Source organism: Dryobates pubescens, chromosome 11 (assembly GCF_014839835.1).
Source record: "Dryobates pubescens isolate bDryPub1 chromosome 11, bDryPub1.pri, whole genome shotgun sequence".
NCBI lineage: Eukaryota > Metazoa > Chordata > Aves > Piciformes > Picidae > Dryobates > Dryobates pubescens.
The window spans coordinates 10,601,790-10,622,629 of NC_071622.1; positions in this window are offsets into that span (position 1 = coordinate 10,601,790).

The window sequence follows — 20,840 nt, forward strand, 5'->3', positions numbered from 1 at the left end:
CAGCACTATCTAATCCACTGAACCATGGCACCAAGCACCCCATCCAGTCTCTTCCTAAACACATTTGGAATTGATAACTTCAAAGGTCTTTTCCAACCTAAATGATTCTAGAGTTCTATGAGAGAAGATCACAGTATCACAGTATCACCAAGGTTGGAAGAGACCTCAAAGAGATGGAGCTGTTCTGGCCAAGAAGGCTGTGCAGCCTGACAGTCACACTTCTGCAAAACCAGTCCTAGAAGGTGGTGATAACCCAGACAGCACTGCTGCAACTTTGAGACCAGGTGTGCACCAGAACTCCTATTTAACACATTCCTCTTACAAGTAACATTACTCTTATGAGACACCCAGATGAGTACAGCTAGTCCTGACCACATCCAACAACGGCACATCTCTTTTGGCTTCAGCCTGATGTGACAGCAGCATTTTCTCTTGCAGCTGCCAAGCAATGGTGTAATGCCAGCAAACAACAGTCTTCCTTGTAGGGAAGAAATGACCAAAGCACCTGCAGATGCTCCAGGTCCTCCTCCTCCTCCAATGGATCAATAAATAAAGCACTTTCATCACCCTCACTTCATTCTTTTTTTGAGGTTCCTCAGAGCATTTAGAGCATTCTAAACCTTCGTCTGCACACTGCAGGTCAAAGTTGGTTGGATTAAGCTTCTGGTTGTAAGTTTCAAAGGCCTCATGTTCTTTGCATTGCAGCTCTATATGAGTGTCTTGTTGGACTGAAGGTCTAGCAGAATGCAACTGGAACATGGTGAGCAATATTCCTCCAGCTGCAGGCTGGTTTGGCAGCCCACCCTTTCTGAGGCTTGTCTGAAATCACCTGAGTGTCCCTCACATGCATGACAACTGTCATTAACAGAATCACAGAATTGTTAGGGTAGGAAAGGACCTCAAGGATCATCTAGCTCCAACCCCCCCTGCCATGGGCAGGGACACCTCACACTACATCAGGTTGCCCAGAGCCACATTTAGCCTGCCTTAAAAACCTCCAGGGATGGGGCTTCCACCACCTCCCTGGACAACCTGTTCCAGTGTCTCACCACCCTCATGGTGAAGAGCTTCTTCCTAACATCCAATCTGAATCTACCCATTTCTATTTTTGTTCCATTCCCCCTAGTTCTATCATTCCTTGACAGCCTAAAAGGTCTCTCCCCAGCTTTCTTGTAGGCCCCCTCAAGATACTGGAAGGCCACATTAAGGTCTCCTCGGAGCTTTCTCTTCTCCAGACTGAATAGCCCCAACTCCCTCAGTCTGTCCTCATAGGAGAGGTGCTCCAGCCCCCTGATCATCCTTGTGGCCCTTCTCTGGCCACACTCCAGCATACTGGAAGGGCACAATTAGGTCTCCTCAGAGTCAAGTCCACCTCCAGCTCATGGTATCACATAGTGCTTACTAGTTAGCAGCTGTGGAGTCAAGGGGTATGAATAGAATAGAATAGACCAGACCAGGTTGGAAGAGACCTTCAAGATCATTGCATCTAACCTATTATCCAATCCACCTCATCAACTAAACCATGCAACCAAGCATCCCATCAAGTCTCCTCCTAAACACCTCCAATGATGGTGACTCCACCACCTCCCTGGGCAGCACATTCCAATGGGCAATCATTCTCACTGTGTAGAATTCCTTCCCAACCTCCAGCCTAAAATCCCTGTGATCTCTCATGGCTGGCTTTTTTCCTGTCAGCTTCCATGGAAAAGAACCAAGAATTTCATTGCCTGCCAGGCCAAGCTAGCATTCAAGATGTCAGTTTAATTGGAAATAATTTAGTGGGAATAAATAATGCAGAACATTGCAAATGGCCTCTCATGGGTTAGATCAAGGACCCAGGGCAACTCTGCTCAGTGTGCTGCGTCTTCTGCGGTCGGTCTGAGATGAAACAGAAAAGGGCTTCTTGTGGAAAGGTGATAAACCCAGCAGATGCACACCCCCACACTTAAGACCAACAAATGTGTCAACATGCTCATAAAATTCATGAGCACAGTCTCCAAGCTAGCCACTTGCTTTCAGAAGCAAAGAACCAGCCACTCTACAGAAGATTTCCTTTTAACCTACAACAAGAAAAATGGAGTTTGGAGATCTCCTCTCATGTGTATTGGCCTTCATCTCGATCAAGTTCCACATACTTTCCTTTTTCCTCCCAGTACAGAGGTACTTAAGATGCACTCTGCCCTCTATTTCATGTTGCACTTACAGGCACATGAATTCATTAAATTCTGCACTCTAATCCTTTCCTATCAGCCTCAAAGAGTTATTCCAGCACTTCCCACCCCACCCCCAAGAAAAGCTGTAATCCTCAAGGAGGAGGCAGAAAAAATCAGTGACACACAGAATGTCTCCACCACCCATTGATTCCTGTTGAATTTACATTACTGGTGCTTTGTGCCTGCCCTACATTTCTATTCCAAACACACGCACATGGATGCAAAAAGTCCTCCTTTTTATTCATGTTACCTCACTTTTATGTGTTTTAAATCTGAGACATCTGTCAGGACATGCAAGTCTCTGAAATCTACTTGTCAGCTGGATCTGCTTTGGAGTCACTTTTAAAATGCATCTTTTAAAATGCTTAGATTCTACACTCCATTCTTCTGTTAAACCCACTGAAAGAAAAATGCAAGCTTGCTTGCTGTCACAGTGACAGCTCAAGTTATTTGATGACAGGTTTAACATCAGGTTCCATCAAACCTGAGTTTTTATTTGCCATAGAGGTTTCTCCCTTGACATCTACTTTGTTTGGGGATTTCCACAAAAACTTTAAACATCTGAGAGCTTCAGACTCTTCTACATAAAAACAAGCCAAAACAAACTCAAAGAACTTTTTTTTTCCTAAGCAGGAGCTCAATTCAGAGAGACTTAACTGGCATTTGGTTGAAGCTTGACCTTTTAACTCCCCAGGGCAAAGCAGGCCTCCCTTTAGCACACTGAACTCTAGTGAAAGACTAACAACAGCTGTTTACTGTTAGAGATACTGAATTTTGCCTAAACAGCAAGACAGCACCAAACAGTAAGTGTTCTCCAACCCAAGCTGATTACACCTCACACCACAGCCACAGAGAGGAAGAGCAAGCAGCCAACACTCCAGCAGCACCCTGCTGCAAGTGTGATTGAAAGGTTCCTCTGATTTCTGATACTGTCCTCTCAAACCACCTGGAGCAAGGAATTGTTCCACTGGCTTCTAGCCAGCTCTAACCTGTTACTGTAACATGCCTTTTTTTCTGTGAAGCTTGACAGGATCTTCTAGGTCTTTATGTCCCAATCACACACAGTCCCAGTCTTCTGTGTCTTTGATGTCCCTGGCACCTTGTAAACAAGACAGTCAAAAGAAACAAGCACACTGAGAAAAGTCCTAACTAGAGCCTAAAGTCAGATAGTTACAAAATCTTGAGTCAAGCTGCAAAGAACATGGAGCAATTAATGGAAAGAAGTTAGGTGAGGACTGCAAAAGGCATGCCACTCAATTAACAAGTTTTTGGCAGGCTCTTGTCTCTCAAACTTGCCTTTTCCTTTGTACATATTGCTCTAGAATGCCAACAACCCCCTGTGCAAAACTCTTGTATGATTCTAGACCAACTCTAACAGATTGATTTCAGTGCTGGAAATCTTAAGGCTGTAGAAGAGTCTGCAAACAAACACCTGACCCTTCTAGTGCAGGACAGAAGGTTGGAACTAGATGATCCTTGAGGTCCCTCCCAACGCTGACAATTCAGAGTCTATATGCAAGAACATCCATACTGTACAGCTTCCTGCAATGCCTGGCTGTCGTTTCAGAGATGCCACCTGTTACTTGCAGCTGTACTTTGTACGTGCTTAGTTCTGAGAACTGACAAAATGCATGCACAAGCTTGTTAAAGAGTTAAAGGATAAATCTCTATCGGCTGAATAGTTCTCCCAGTACCCTTGACCTGTGCTGACTTGCTTTTATTATAACTCTTCATTGACTCAGAAAAGGCATTTGATGACCTGTTCACCCATACAGCAGAAATGATTTTTCCTGGAGTACCCGAGTGTCATCAGGATATTTTTAGTAGTGCCCCAGTAAAACACAGGCTCTCTGAGAGTTCTTTTTTTTGATTAAGAAGGAAATAGAACAAGCAGCTCTCACGTAACACACTACACCACTCAAGTCAGCTCAGAGCACCACGGGGGGAGTTTCCCAGCCCCCTCACCCCTCGCTCCTCCCAGGGCTAAAGAGCGAAGGGCCGGTGGGAAACCCCCCAGCTCGCGGCCCTGCCCGGCCTGGCTCTCCCCGCAGCTGACCCCGCCGCCCGCATGCCCTCACCCTGCGCGGCGAGGCCAGACCGAGCCAGACCAGGCGGTGCCCCCCGGAAGCGCCAGGCCCACGGGCGGAGCGGCGGCCGTCGCGGTGCGGACAAGCCAGGCGAGGGCAGCGGCACCTAAAGCCCGGCACAGCCCGCGCCGGCTGGCAGCCGCCATGTTGCGAGGGCACGCTCTGGAGGGCGGGGAAAAACAGACACCGCCCGCTGATGACGTAGCTCTGGCCCGGCCTGACCGACAGTTCCTGCCGCCAATCAGCGCCGCAGCCGGGCTGTCGGCCTGTGTTGCGTCACCTCTGCGCGCGCCGGCGGCCGTGGGCAGGGGAACGCCGCGCCGAGGCCGGGCCCTTTAAACCCTCCGGTGACAGACATACCCCAGTGACCGGCACAGCCGCAGATTAGCCCCTGGCACGCCTTTGTGGGACTGACATTCAGACACTGGCCCCACTCACACCTTCGGCGGGGCATGCCACAGCTGGAGACTGCCCCAGTCACACCTCCGGTGTGCCTGGCACCCCGAGATCAGTCCTGGCACCCCGAGATCAGTCCTGTCACACCGCCAGTGTGCTTGGCACAGCTGAAGGCTAGCTCCTTTCACGGTCCTTTGTGAGTGACATACTCCTGCTACATCCCCAGCGTGACTGATATGGGCAGGGACCTCCTCTGCCACACCTCCGATGTGACTGACGCCAAAACCCCCTCCCCTGTCACACCTCCAAAGTGGCCGACGCAGAGAGTGGTCGTTCCCCTTCACACCCCCAGTGGAAATGACAGAGTCACGGACCAGTCCCTGTCACTCCCTCAATGTGACTGGCACTCAGACACAAGTCCTGGTTACGCCTCAGGTTTGACTGATACAGCCAGACACCAGTCCCCATCACATGCTCAGTGTGACTGACATCTGGAGACCAGCTGCTGTCACACCCCCAATGCAACTGACACCAGCAGAGACCACCCTTGTCACACCTCTAGCGCAACTGGCAGCAGCAGAGACTGCCCCTGTCATTGGCAGGGACCGCCCCATCACACTCCCCGTGTGATTGACAGAGGCAGGGCCTGCCCTTGTCACACCCCCAGTGTGACTGACACCAGCAGGGACCACCTCCTGTCACACTCACTGTGACTGAATCTGCGGCTGAAGCACTGTCACACACACCTCGGAGACTGACACAGCCAGGGACAAAACCCTGCTTCAGTCCCCAGTTTGACTGACACACTGAGAACACTCCTGTCCCCTAATACCTCACACCCCTGTGAGGCTGACACAACCACCTGCTGTGAGACTGTCACTCAGACACCGGCCCTCGTCAGCTGCCCTGACGCAGCCAGGGTCCAGGCAACACACTCAGAGACCACCACAGCTTTCCACAGCTGTAGCCTGACTGACAGTGAGGGCAATCACCCCACTGGTGCTCCATAGGCAGGTCCAGAAACTGATGGCAAAAGGTATCAACACACCTCCCATTCCCCCAGCATTCCTGACAGGGGGCAGTTGCCTGTCACAGACCCACATGACAGTGATGTCCTCCATCCTTGCACTGCGGACAAGCCCAGGCTGTATCCCTTTGTGGGGCTGAGGAAGCCAGGGTCCTTCTGGACACCAAAAAACCCAGCAGGAGACACCACCACTGCACTCACAGGAGGAGCATGTTGTTTTGTATGGTACTTAGCTGTGGAGGACACCTTGTCAGAGTATAAAGCACTCCAAAAGGAATAAAAGAGAACTCCAGAACTGGGCCCAGCACTGCAGATGGGGTCTTAGCAGAGGAGAGGGGCAGAATCCCTTACTGGGGATGCAGCCCAGGATACATTTGGCTTCTGGACTGTGAGTGCACATTGCTGGCTCACATTCAATAAGGTGTCTCCAGAGTTTTCTTTTCACCAGGCTGAATAATCCCAACTATTTGAGTCTTCAGAGGGGTTCCAGCCCTTTGCTCATTTATGTGGTGTCACCTGGACTTACTACAACAGGTCCATATCTCTCCTGTGCTGAGGACCTCAAAGCTGAACCCAGCACTGCAGGATGTCTGGATACAGTGTGGAGCTCCAACAACAGAGGCTGTGCCTCAAAGCTGGGGTCTGCCACACCTGTTGCATGCTGTGATTTACCCTCACAGCAGCTTTGCTGCCCACAGCCACCAGAGAAATGACTGCACGAGGGAGCGTGAGCTCTCAGTGCACATGAGCAATCCCCAAACAGCGAAGGCTACACAGGAGAAGCCTCCAGAGCCAGGACTCTTTGCTAAATCAAGTCAGGGGTATGATGCCTGTGCTATGCAGATGAGCTGTCATATTGTCTCCCACACAAGACCGTCTCCAAAGGAACCTACACCTACTGCAAATATCCTGCAGCATATGGGCATTTATAGGTCAACCTGGAAGAAGTGAGAGTAATGATTGTCCAAAAAAAGCAGGAACCCAAATAATTCTTCCAGTGTTATTCTGGAAAAGGCAGACAGGGAACAGGCTGAATTATACATACCTGAGAGCCATTAGAAAATGTCAGATCTCCTCTAAAGTGCATTAGAAGGGGGGAAAAAAAAATGCTTCCAGCTTTCCTGTGCAAGAAGAGAATGCAGCACGTAAATGATTCCCTAATAAAAATCAGCACTGGAATCAATTTGCAAGCATATTCTAGCCCTCTTTTGTGATGGGGATGGAGTCTGGGGTTTCATCCTAACAGCCAGAAACATCATCAGGCTGAAACTTTGATAGAGGAGCTGCACTTTCATTGCGGGAGCAACTGTGATGTATAATCCAGGAACAACTCCTGTAATGATTTCACAGCAAACCCAGAAGATTTGTTACCTTTCTCTAAATTGAGCTGGAATGAAAAAAATAACTTCTGGTGCCAGCTCTATGAAAACAATACATGTGTCTTGACAGCATAATGCTCGCTGATTTAAAAATGGAGACCAAGCAGCGACGCAATGTTCCAGGTGTTGGGGGAGGAAAGGGACTGGCAAATCCCAAAGTCTGAAACTCTCAGTATTCACCTCCAGTATGTTCCTGCCTCATCTCCCAGCTGAATGCACCATCTTCAGTATGTTTTTCCAAAACATCAGCTTCTGAAAAAGAGCTAAACCTTCCTTGACTGATGCTTCTGCTGGAGGGCTGAGATTTCTATAATTAGCATCAGAGAGAATTTGAGGAGGAAGCTCTCTTTTTCTTTTCTTATTTTTTTTTTTGGGGGGTAGGGCTTCTTTTTTTGGTAAATTAGGATGTTGCATGCTTTAAAACAAAACATTTTGCTTAAACCATCAGCACATGGGTCCCTAATTGCAGAGTGGAGATGAGGAGCACGTCAGTAGTTGAAAAAACACTAAATTTGCGGGGAAGTGACTGGAGCGGTTGCACAGGAGGGGGCAAATGGAGATAAGACAGGCAGTCTGCTGGTGTTCAGCTGCCAGGAAACCTGCACAGCAGAGACTTACCCTTTATAACAGCAGCAAGGGGGGGTGGAGGTGGGGAGTAGAAAAACTATAGAAACACCTGCTTTCCCTTCTCTCCTGTGTCTGCAAACTCTCCTTAGATGAATTATTGGACCGCTGCTTGATCAGTGGAGACAGTTTCTTGCCGCTGGAACGCATCCCTCTCGCATTTCTGCTGGGGTCTCTGCAGCTACTTCCAGTTGCAGAACTGCACAGCCATGTTCATAATGGTCACATCGTTCAAGAGGGAGAGACCCTCAGCCCTGAATGTTCTGGTCACCACCAAGATGACCAAGGTGTCCATCTTTGCCCATTTGTATGAACATCTTTTCTTTTGGCACCTTTTTAGTTTTCTTTGTCGGAATGGAATGGAATGGAATAGAATAGAATGGAATAGAATGGAATAGAATAAGAATAGTATCACAGTATCATAGAATAGAATAGAATAGAATAGAATAGAATAGAATCACAGTATCACAGAATAGAACAGAACAGAACAGAACAGAACAGAATAGAATAGAATAGAATAGAATAGAATAGAATAGAATAGAATAGAATAGAATAGAATAGAATAGACCAGGTTGGAAAAGGCCTTTGAAATCATCGAGTCCAACCTATCATCCAACACTATCTAATCAACTAAACCATAGCACCAAGCACCCCATCCAGTCTCTTCCTAAACACCTCAGTGATGGTGACTTCACCACCTCCCCAGGCAGCCCATTCCAATGGCCAATCACTCTTTATATGAAGAACTTCTTCCTAACATCCAGCCTAAACCTCCTCTGGTACAGCTTGAGACTCCCTTCAGGGAGGTGTAGAGGGCAAGAAGGTCTCCCCTGAGCCTCCTCTTCTCCAGGCTAAGCAACCCCAGCTCCCCCAGCCTCTCCTCTTAGGGCTTGTGCTTCAAACCCCTCCCCAGCTTTGTTGCCCTTCTCTGGACACCTTCCAGCAACTCAACATCTTTCCTAAACTGAGAGGCCCAGAACTGGACAGAAGTCTCAAGGTGTGGCCTAAGCAGTGCTGAGTACAGGGGCACAATGACCTCCCTGCTCCTGCTGGCCACACTGTTCCGATAATCCCTAGGAAGAGTGGAGACATAACAACTCCTTGCCAATAGGTGGCTATTGAGCCCAAACTGTTCATTTTCAGCTGCAGCAGGCTGTCATTTCCCATTCAAGAGAAACTTGGGAGTGAAGATGGTCGTGTGGGACTAGGCACACTTTGGGCAGCAAAAAAGCTTTGCCTTCAGCCCTGCAAATCTTCCATGAGAGCCTTTCTCTGTCAGGGAGCTGAATCTGTACTGTCCCACGGGTAAGAGGTGGCCATGACACTACTGGCAAGGTTCTTGCCAGCATCACAGCTTTCCAGGTTGAACTGCTTCAGCAAAATCCCTTGGCACTGCCCACAGCTACTAACTGCAGGAGGACACCCAACACGCATTAAACACACAAATATCTCATCAGCCCCCCTCGAACTCGAGGCACAAAAGGTCTGCTTTAATTTGCATTTAGCAACCTTCTCCGACCTGAAGTATAGCAGGCACAGGATCATCATCTTACACCGGGGAGACATCACAAAGTGCTTACCTGAAAAAGAGGCGTCCCTCCTCCATCTGCTAGCAAAACAAGCTTAACATTTAAAAACTGCCTGCAAGATGGGAGCAAATGAAGTCCTGAATGAGTGCAGGAAGTAACAGAACGTTATAAAACTAAGCAGATAATTGCTGATAGATTATCTGGAGACACAGGCCAACCACCACCAAACAAACAGCGAGCCGGAGCATAAAAATAGCTGATAACCAAAGCACAGGGCCCGTGCAGAGTGTGGTAGGTTAGACTTGATGATCTCGAAGGTCTTTTCCAACCTGGTTAATTCTGTGATTCTGTAACAGGCAATCTCATTCCTGGCACCTCTAGATTTGCCTTCCCCTCCCCCCCCTCCCCCCTTTTTCCCCCCCCCCCCAAAGCTCTGCAGTTATTCAGATTACGAAATACTGCTTGCAGGAATCCAGCTAATGTTAGTCACAGCGTTTTGCACTCCACAAGTGCCTCTGTGACTTCACACTGCAAGTAAACCCTATTTTATATCAAACTATCGACTTGCCAAGTGAAAGCTAAGTTGCCCTACTTTTTTTTTATTTTTTTCTTAAACTTGTTGGGGTTGGTTTTTTTTTTTTTTCTTTCCAGAGAACTGAAACTCAAGCTAACAAATCAGAAAATGTAAACTCACCAGAAAACATCTGGAAGAAGAGGTTAAAATAGTTATCCTTACTCAGCTGGAGAATCTATTGGTTATCTGTCCTGGATTTAATTAGTGGAACCCACAAAGATTGCCTTGCTCAGCACAAAATTTCTGACCTGAGCCAATTTCAGATTTGACAGGATAAAATACAGCTGCTTAGAAGACCTGGCTGAACAACACCTACGTAGCCTGCATGCTGATGAGCCTTCAGAGGGCAACTGGCTTTATGAACCCAGCCCTGCTCTGAGGAGACACCTTGGAGAGAGTCAACAAGTGTGAGGAGTAATCAGGGCACAGTTGGGTGCTTTGGTGTACCCCAGGACTGCCTCGGGGTGTGATTTTGGCTGCTGTATCCTTTTGGGTGCCTTTTAAACTGAAGGATCATGGGCAATGCAGAGCAGCCAACACAATCAAAGCCCCTGTCATAGGTAATAACTTCAAGATTCCCAAACTGCTTATAAGTACATGATACTCATATAAAAATTAACGACCCATCGACTGCAAACAGCAAAGTACAAGGCAAAACCAGATTTGTTGATCTATCTATTTGCCATTTGCTGCCTGTCCTCACACAGAAAGTGTTTCTGGTTATGGTTACTGTTAATTGCTTTTTATCTCACAGTGGAGCTAAGAGGTTTCAGCTGAGACAGGATTTCACAGTGTTAGGCAATTACCCAAACATCCAGATGCACAAAAATTCCCCGGTTCGTAATCTGAACGAGGCAGAACACAACAAGCTATCTCGAGCCTAAGGAGAGGTTTCTGGGGGGAAAGAACAAAACCAACAAGGTCTAACTGACCAAGAGAGCATCAGGGAAGGTGGGGGAAAAAAAAATGAATCACTGCCTTCTTGTACTTCATCTGTTACAGCTCACAGATTTGAAATGCATCCACGGTTGCCTGAATTTTAACTCATTAACAGGAACACACAGAAGCGTCGTATTTTCAACCACTCCACAGCTTCTGAAGACATCCCTCCTAAGGAGGGCTTCCTCGTGCAGTGTCATTATCTCCGACAGATCTGCCTTGGAAATTTCCTCCCGGGGCTCCTCCGAGTTGACAAGTGAATTCTCTGCATCAGAAATATTTGTTCAGGGGCTGCCAGGCTCATCAGTCACTTCCCAGAAAAGGAGGCGGTCCAGCGGGGATTCTGCTCTTCCCCCCTCCTATTGCCCTTGCAGAAATGATGTTACTGAGGGGACAACAACTGCAACCTCGTGTCTGTGCCACTCATCTCTCTGTGACACTGCTCATTTCTCTGTGTCAGGGCTGGCAATAACACTACTGCTTGGCCGTGGCCCTCACAGCCAAATCACAAACAGGATAGGATAGGATAGGATAGGATAGGATAGGATAGGATAGGATAGGATAGGATAGGATAGGATAGGATAGGAAAGGATAGGAAAGGATAGGAAAGGATAGGATAGGATAGGAAAGGATAGGATAGAAAATAATAGAATAGAAAGAGAATAGAATAGAAATAGACAAAATACAAATAGACAAAATAGAAATAGACAAAATACAAATAGAAATAGAAATAGCCAGGTTGGAAAAGACCTTTGAGATCAAGTCCAACCCATCATCCAACACAATCTAATCAACTAAACCATGGCACCAAGCACCCCATCCAGTCTCTTCCTAAATACCTCCAGTGATGGTGACTCCACCACCTCCCTGGGCAGCCCATTCCAGAACAAAGATGAGAGAGTATCCTGGATCAGCCTGAGCACAACTTCCAGCCCCTTGGCACCCTCCTGCACTGGGGGTTAAGAAGGCTAAGACACCCCTGCTGGCTACCATCCACCAACACAGGGCTAATAATCTGAGACCTATCCAGGCAGAAGAGAAGCACAATCACCCCAGTATGGCATTGTTTTTAACATGCACCTTTTGTAGTAGTTCTTGGTGGAGTGTACCAAGTGATTTATGGTATCTCTGTGTAGTATCATGAGTGGACAAGGAGAGGAAGGCTGGATCTCAGGCAGCATCTAGACTGGTGGGTTATCAAAGGCCTCCTCTAACAGCTCCCGACTTACTTAATGAAGAGTTCCTTCCTACAGCTCTGCCACTCCATCATTCATCATTAACAAAGCACTTAGGTGTCTTATCTCTGAACACTGAGTTTTCTTGTGTACACACAAATCAGCCTCTCTCTTGTGAGAAAGCTGAGTTTTCACCCAGCCAGCTCTGTCTGAAAGCAAAATCTCTGCCACAAGAATGAAAAACACCTCCCCCTTTTCATTCTCAGACATGCTACATGACAGTCCTTTCATTTTCAAATGCTAGTCACTACTCTTCTTTCCATGTTCACCAATTACTAAAACGATTTTGCTTAGACAGAGACAAGCAAAGTATAGTGCAGCTCCTTGTTGTTTCATCTTCTGTGTTTCTTGTCACACAAGAGAAGATTGAATTTGGTCCCTTTGAAAGATGGCTAGGGACTCATTTGTCTTGATTATTCCCCTTTTAAGCTGGTGCTGCTGTGCTACATGTCTGAAGCTGGATGAACCTCGTGGTGAATGTCAGGTTTCAAAAGATGTCACAGGAGAAAAAGTGTTATTAGTTCATCCCCACTAACAAAGGTGTCACGCTGGATTTTCAGCCTTGCCGCCGCTGCCGTGTCTCTGGTTGCTGAAGCCAATAGATGAAGGTTCATTAATTAACAAAAGAAGCCGGGAGATAATCTTGCAATTATGTTATTGGAGTGGGACCCAGGAGATCTGGGTGGCTTTCTCAGTCCTGGACCGGTTGCTATGTGATCTTATTCAAATCACTGCATGGAGATAAACGCAGAGCGCTGGCGGTGCCAGCTCCCATAGGCTGCAGGCACTGTGGGCAGGGGCTGCCACGCGTTGTATTTGCCATTATTACCAGCTGGAGTCACTTCTGCTCTAAGGCAAGTGGAGAAAACCTTCCCAACTCTAAATACATGTCATGTTCTGTGACTGCCTTTGCTCAAGCTTGCTATTTTTCCAGAATCTCCTGTGATTGACTAAATCACTCCTTTCAGCTTAGGTTTTTTTGGGGGGGGGGAGGGGTTTGGCCTTTCTTCTGTTTCCTAGTGAATGTCTTTACCTTCTGTCTGTTGCAAACGAGAACAGTTTTAATTAGGTGCTGCTGAAATGTCTTTTGCAGTTTGGCATCCTGTTTGCTTTCGCTCCTCTCGTTCTCTTTGCAGCTCTGTTCCTTCCCACATTGCTTATGTTTTCTTGTTTGTGGAAGCTCTTCGTTATCTGCGGGATCTAATCGTGCTGCACTTCAGTTTCACCTTTAATAAGCATAAACAGGGGAAAGAACATCTGAAGCCCCTCTCTCCAGGTGCTCCTCAAGGAGGCCTCTTTACCTCCAGCCTGTCCCTCAAATGTTAAGGGTTTCCAGCTGAACTCAAGGACAAAGAGCTCAGCTCACCTCAATGGATTTGTTGTGCTTCAAATTGCATTTCCAAATTACTTGATTTTTTTTCCCCCATACAACTTTAGGGATCATACTGAGCCTACACCTTCAACAGAAGTCCAGAGCAGTGGGGAACTGCTCAAGAAACTCAGCAAAACCTCCAACCCTCAAGGATGGTGCCATTAGAATCTACAATCAATAAGGCTGGAAGATACCTCAAAGATCATCAAGTCCAACCTGTCACCCAAGACCTCATGACTACTAAACCATGGCACCAAGTGCCACATCCAATCCCTTTTTGAACACCTCCAGGGATGGGGACTCCACCACCTCCCTGGACAGCACATTCTAATGGGCAATCACTCTTTATAAGAAGAACTTCTTCCTAACATCTAGTCTAAACCTCCCCTGGCACAGCTTGAGACTGTGTCCCCTTGTTCTGGTGCTGGTTGCCTGGGAGAAGAGACCAGCCCCCACCTGGCTACAACCTCCCTTCAGGGAGTTGTAGACAGCAAGAAGGTCTGCCCTGAGCCTCCTCTTCTCCAGGCTAAGCAACCCCAGCTCCCTCAGCCTCTCCTCATAGGGCTGTGCTCCAAACCCCTCCCCAGCTTTGTTGCCCTTCTCTGGACACCTTCCAGCAAGTCAACATCTTTCCTAAACTGAGGGGCCCAGAACTGGTCTCAAGGTGTGGCCTAAGCAGTGCTGAGTACAGGGGCACAATGACTTCCCTGCTCCAAACCATCTATTGTCAGATCTCTCCACTTACTTCTTCCCTCAACTGCTGACCTGGGCCAGTAGCTGTAGAGGAGCGGCGGAGGACAGGCAGTGCACTGTCCGAGCAACCTAGGTTTGGGCAGAAGTCAGTCCCACCAAGAAAAAAAACCCAACCAAAGGTATTTGAGAAGCAAGGATTTGCAAGCTGGGTGTTATGAGAAGTGGATACATTCACAGTGACACTTCTTTAAAATCCATTTTTCTGAGGTTTGACATAAGCCAGTCAGGAAATCTCCTCCTATCATGTTATCAGGGACAACTGCCTTGCTGCAGTGAAATCATTTAGCCATGCGTGGAAGAAGAGAGGATTAAACAGAAGAAGACTTGGTGCATGGTGAGTGGGATTTAAAGGCAAACCCTCACAGTCACTGCCCTGCCTCCATCCCTAGGAGGGTGACAAACAGGGAGCTGATCTCTGGGGCACTTTGTCCAGCTGCTGATTCTAATCAAAACATGAGCGGCTTTGCCAGGCTTTCTTTGCCCTTTGGGTTGTCAACAAAACAATTTGAAGGTGCTCTGGGGTTGGAATACTGGGCTTTATGCTGACCTTAGGAAGCAGACAAGCTTGCCCCCTTCTTCCCACACTTTTCTTGTGGGAGCACAGCTAATTCAGCGCAGCAATTCCATCTCTGCAGTTAGGACTTCTGTTTTCATGCTAGCCAGCACAGATTAAAAACCTCTATTTTCACAGAATCATAGAATCAGTCAGGTTGGAAAAGACCTGAGAGATCATCAAGCCCAACCTATCACCCAATACCTAACACCTCATGACAACTAAACCATGGCTTGAAGTGCCACATCCAATCCTTTTTGGAACACCTCCAGGGATGGTGACTCCACCACCTCCCTGGGCAGCACATCCCAATGGCCAATTACTCTCTCTGTGAAGAACTTTCTCCTCACCTCAAGCCTAAACTTCCCCTGGTGCAGCTTGAGACTGTGTCCTCTTGTTCTGGTGCTGGTTGCCTAGGAGAAGAGACCAACTCCCTCCTGGCTACAACCTCCCTTGAGGCAGTTATAGACAGCAAGAAGGTCTCCCCTGAGCCTCCTCTTCTCCAGGCTAAGCAACCCCAGCTCCCTCAGCCTCTCATCGTAGAGCTGGTGCTTGAGGCCTCTCCCCAGCCTCATTACCCTTCTCTGGAGACCTTCCAGCAAGTCAACATCTTTCCTAAACTGAGGGGCCCAGAACTGGACACAGGACTCAAGGTGTGGCCTAACCAGTGCTGAGTGTAGGGGAGGAATGACTTCCCCTCATGTCATCAAATAAGGACACACATAAGAAATCAGTATTCTGTAACTTCTTCCCTAGTGAACAGCACTTCACTCACCAGGTTCTCCTAGTTCTATCCCAAGGGGACACCTGTTGAGTTTAATTCCTTTCTGCACTTACTGGAAAAGCAGCAGCCCTGTGCTCTAAGCTTAGAGATCTGTTCTGGGCCTATGCCAAACCCCCAAACTATTAACAAGTGACATTTCAGCTATAGCAGATGAAATATGTACCTTAAAAATCAATTCCTTCAGCTATGTTTTCCAGGCTTCCTTTGGAGGACTCAAAGCCTTGATCTGACTTGTGGCTTGAGTCCTTTTTTTCCAGCACCTACACAGGTCCTTTTTAATTCAGGCTTCAGCCACAGAGAAGAGTGACCCAGCCACCACCAAAGGCTTTGTAATGGGATGGCGTGGAGAGAAGTGAAAGACTTTTCAAAAACCACTCTCAGCACAGCTACACATTGGCCACAGCAACCCCATGCAGAGCTACAGGCTGGGGACAGAGTGGCTGGAGAGCAGCCAGGCAGAAAGGGAACTGGAGGTACTGGTTGATAGTAGGCTGAACATGAGCCAGCAGTGTGCACAGGTGGCCAGGAAGGCCAATGGCATCCTGGCCTGGATCAGGAATAGTGTGGCCAGCAGGAGCAGGGAGGTCATTCTACCTCTGTACACTGCACTGGTGAGGCCACACCTTGAGTTCTGTCTCCAGTTCTGGGCCCCTCAGTTTAGGAAGGAGGTTGACTTGCTGGAAGGTGTCCAGAGAAGGGCAACAAAGCTGGGGAGGGGTTTGGAGCACAAGCCCTGTGAGGAGAGGCTGAGGGAGCTGGGGTTGCTTAGTCTGGAGAAGAGGAGGCTCAGGGGAGACCTTCTTGCTGTCTACAACTACCTGAAGGGAGGTTGCAGCCAGGAGGGGGTTGGTCTCTTCTCCCAGGCAACCAGCACCAGAACAAGAGGACACAGTCTCAAGCTGTGCCAGGGGAAGTTTAGGCTGGATGTTAGGAAGAAGTTCTTCATATAAAGAGTGATTGGCCATTGGAATGTGCTGCCCAGGGAGGTGGTGGAGTCACCATCCCTGGAGGTGTTTAGGAAGAGACTGGCTGGGGTACTTGGTGCCATGGTTTAGTTGATTAGATGGTGTTGGGTGATAGGTTGGACTCAATGATCTCAAAGGCCTTTTCCAACCTGGTTAATTCTATTTTATTCTATTCCTGCTGAAGTTTTCAAACCCAGCACTGAAATGACCTCCAGAATTATCCAGCATGTTGTTTACTTAGTGGAGGCTCTGACACACTGCAGGTTTGCTCATGCTTAATTGGAGCAGGAGAAGCCCTGTGTACCTTGGCTCTGACAGGCACCGTGACATTTTCTTTCTGCAAGGGGAAACCTCAAAGACGCCCAGGCCTGATAAGGTTTGACTGTTTCCAAGGTTCACATTTACAAAGGAAATAGGCAAAAATATCTACAGCTACAGGAGAAGAAAGTGAAGCAGGTTGGTTTTTTTTTTCCCACTGTGTGGAGTGGAAACCCTAGCTTCAGAATCAAGGCAGCTAAAAATCACTAGTTGCTTTTCAAAATGCTGGCCAAACAGCTGCTGTTTGACATTTGTGTGTGCAAAGTTACTGTACAAAAAAAGGAAAGAGGAGAGACATGTTTGGAAGCACAGCAGTAGCTGCATGCAGAAGAAAACACATGGCTCTTTCCAGCCTGGATTGTATCATTTAACACATCTCTGGATGGCAGAGCTGAAGGCATCGTGGGGTTGTTCAGTCTGGAGAGGAATCTGGGGGAGACCTAAGAGCAGCCTTCCAGTGCCTGAAGGAGGTCTACAAGAAGGCTGGAAGAAAGGGACTGTTTACAAAGGCCTCATCCTGATAGGATGAGGGGCAATGGTTTGAAATTAGAGAAGAGCAGATTTGGATTGGACATCAGGAACAAGTTCTTTACCATGACGGTTGTGGAACACTGGAAGAGGTTGCCCAGGGAGGTGGTTGAGGCCCCATAGGTGGAGATACTCAAGGTCAGGCTCGACAGGGCTCTGGGCAACCTTCTCTGATGGAGGATGTCCCTGCTCACTGCAGGGGTGTCAGACTAGGTGACCTTTTGAGTTCCCTTCCCACCCAAACCATTCTATGCTCGCATCTGATGTATTCACTGGCTACCCAAAAAAACCCTGGGGTGAAACAGGTCAGCGGTGGTAACACTAGCAGGGGTTGCCCTCACTGCACTGCTGGACTCACCAGCTTTTGTGCATCTCACCTGCCTCCCATAAGGGCAGGAAAGCTGAAGAGAGGATGGTTGTCCTGGGTCAAAGCCAGGACTTCTCTAGCCCTCATGGTGGGTCTGTTATGCATCACCACATCTGCAGGACCAAGTTCACTTGGGACAGTGGTGATGCAATGGGTGAGCTCCAGTTTGGTGGAGGACATGGAATATTTGTGCCTTAAGAAAAGCAGCAGCCATGGCAGCGTGGAGAAGAAGAATGCCAGCAGTGTCAATGTCAGGGAATTCTTACAGCTTACAGTAGATGACATGGCTAGATAAATTCCAGGTGGTACCACAGATTAAGTGCATGCCACTAAGCTAATGAAAACACAGCCTGCATTTCAAGAGGGCCTCACTGCAGTGTCAGCAGTCAGCTCGTTTCTGCTGGTCAAGATAATTGTGATGGAGGGCCAGCAATGCCAGCAAGCAAGAAATACTCTGAGAAATGGTGACAGATGGTTTCAGGAGACCCTTAAAATAACACTAAGAGTAGGACAGAAGCATAGATGAAGCCATAAAAGCTGACCTGTTGGATCCTTCATCATAGCAGCAGGTCCTATGGCTGCCAAGATGTTCAGCTACAACGAAGCAAGACTGATAGGTGCTTAATTAGAATAAAAGATGGGGGAGATAAATAAAAGATGAAAGCCTTTAAGTGAATGGACAGCAAACCCCAGCAAGCAGAGCCTCTAAGCCTACACTTGAGAGAAAACAGGTACTGCTGACAGGGCAGTGGAAGAAAAACAAAGGAGGTAAGAGTGCTAGGCACTCCAGACACACCACAAGCTACCTCAGTACCTGGAGCTGCTTCTGCTGCTTGGGACACCAGGTCTGTCCACTGAGAATAGGATGCTCATCCTGGCCGTGGGGTGAGGCTGTAAGCTCTTCCCTCCCTTCAAAGTTTTCCCCCCGACTGCCAGCTAGAAACCAGACACCACAAAACTCCTTAGCTTATTTGCCTTCATCAATATTTTACACAGATATTGGTTTTTACTGTAAGAGCCATCACTTCTTGTTAATTTGAGTGCTGGAATGGCACTGGCAGGCAGAATACCTTGGCTCCAAGCAAACCCTAAGGGGAAAAGGGAAATATATTCCTAAGAACAACAATTGGAAAGACTCTAATTCAATAATAGATTTTGTTTGGTATCATTCTGGCACCAGCAGTCATCTTCCTGGTATTTTTAGGTTCTGATGACGCCAGCAGGTTTTGCTGGGGTTTTGTTCTTAGGGGATTTTATCTTTTCTTTTTGTTATGCAAAAAAAAAAATTCATTCCATAGTTTAACCACATTGAATGAAATCACAATTATCTCTGGAATTCAAGACTTTTTATCTCTAGATCCTCAGCAAAGCACAAAGAGGTTTACCAGAGACAAGAGGCTGAGGGAGCTGGAATTGTTTAGCCTGGAGAAGAGGAGGCTCAGGGGAGACCTTGTTGCTGTCTACAACAACCTGATGGGAGGTTGTAGCCAGGGTGGGGGTTGGTCTCTTCTCCCAGGCAACCAGCACCTCTCAAGATGCACCAGGGGAAGTTTAAGCTTGAGGTGAGGAGAAAGTTCTTCACTGAGAGAGTCGTTCGCCATTGGAATGTGCTGCCCAGGGAGGTGGTGGAGTCACCGTCCCTGGAGGTGTTCAAGAGGGGATTGGACATGGCACTTGGTGCCATGGGTTAGTCATGAGGTCTGTGGTGAGAGGTTGGACTTGATGATCTTTGAGGTCTCTTCCAAGCTTGGTGATTCTGTGATTCTGTGACTTCTGGGTTGGCTTTTGGGGAAGGATATAGAGATGGGATGAGGAGAGGAAGCAGCTGCGTATTCACCTAGCAAGAGACTAAGAAGGTTGTAAATGAAGCACATTACACAACCCAAGAGGCAAAGTCTGGGTTTGTAAACCCAAAACAAACATCAAAATCATCTTGTTTCATGTGACAGCCTCTTTCTTCGTGCTTCCCTTTCCAAGGGATTAGTTGGGGAAGTATTTATTTGGGGTTATAAGCTGCAGCAGCTATACAAACCAGGCACCAAATATTGCAGACACCTGCTCTAGTATTGTTTGTGCTTTCTACTAGGTTGTGAAATTCTTGATCTAAGGAGGGGGGGAAGGGAAAGGGGGGGGGGGGGGAAGAAAAAGCATATTTTGAAGAGCTTTTCCCTGTGACATCCTTTGCCTTGTGCATCCTGGAGACTTATTTTTTGTGTGCACTAAAGGCTTGATAGCAGGGTGGGGACTGCAAACCCAGAGGAAGACAGGAGGGGCTCCCAAGGAGAGCAAGGGTGAAAGGTAGTGTACCAGCATCAGCTGTGTGGCCTTGCACTCAGGGTTCTGTGACAGGGTGTAAGAAGTGTACCTGCTGAACCCAAGTCTCCTCACCTGTACTGAGTCTGAAATCAGGAGCTGTTGCAAATGGAGATGGTCAATCAACTGTGTGGTTCCTGAGCCTTGTTGCCCGACTCCTACACCCACTCATCAAGGTGCAAAGGGATGATCACCTAGCTGTAAGCACACCCATAGCACAGCTCAGGGCCACTGTCTAGCTGAAAATACCTCCGTCCTCTTTCCAGCTGCTGTGGATTTCTTATTCCTCAGTGGAAAAGACTCTTCTCATGTTTTGTGACCGTAGAGGAGCAAGCAGAGAATGGTTTCACCGGGCATCTCCATCTCTTCCCAAGACTGCCTGGCTGAAGGAAAAGAAAGAGGAAAGCAAAGACCACAAGAGCTGCATGTCCAATGATGACAAATACCAGACCAAGAAAGGACGTTACTGTTCCAGGGCTGGCCAAATTGAGAGTTAACCAAGCCCTTCCAAATGAAGGAATTTCTACTTAGGGACAGCAAGATTCATGTCCCCTCACTGCACTTGCTGCTAGGCTTGAGGCAATTTTCTGTAGCTGCATGAACACTCGGGTTGAAGAGACATTGGTTACAGAACTGCTTGAATGAGCTACAACCTATAAATTCATGCTTTCAAGAGTTAGTTCAGCTTAGATGTCACAACTCAGAGTGATACAGGGCCTCATATTTTTTCAGTGGTTAATAACTGGGGAATTCTTCCTGCTCTGGGCTTTTGGAGTTTTAATTTATTTTGGTTTTTTCTCTATCTCCTTTCCATTTTTTATTATTTTTTTTTTTTACAATTTTCATTTTTACAATTACAAAAAAGTATTTGCAAAACATTTCTC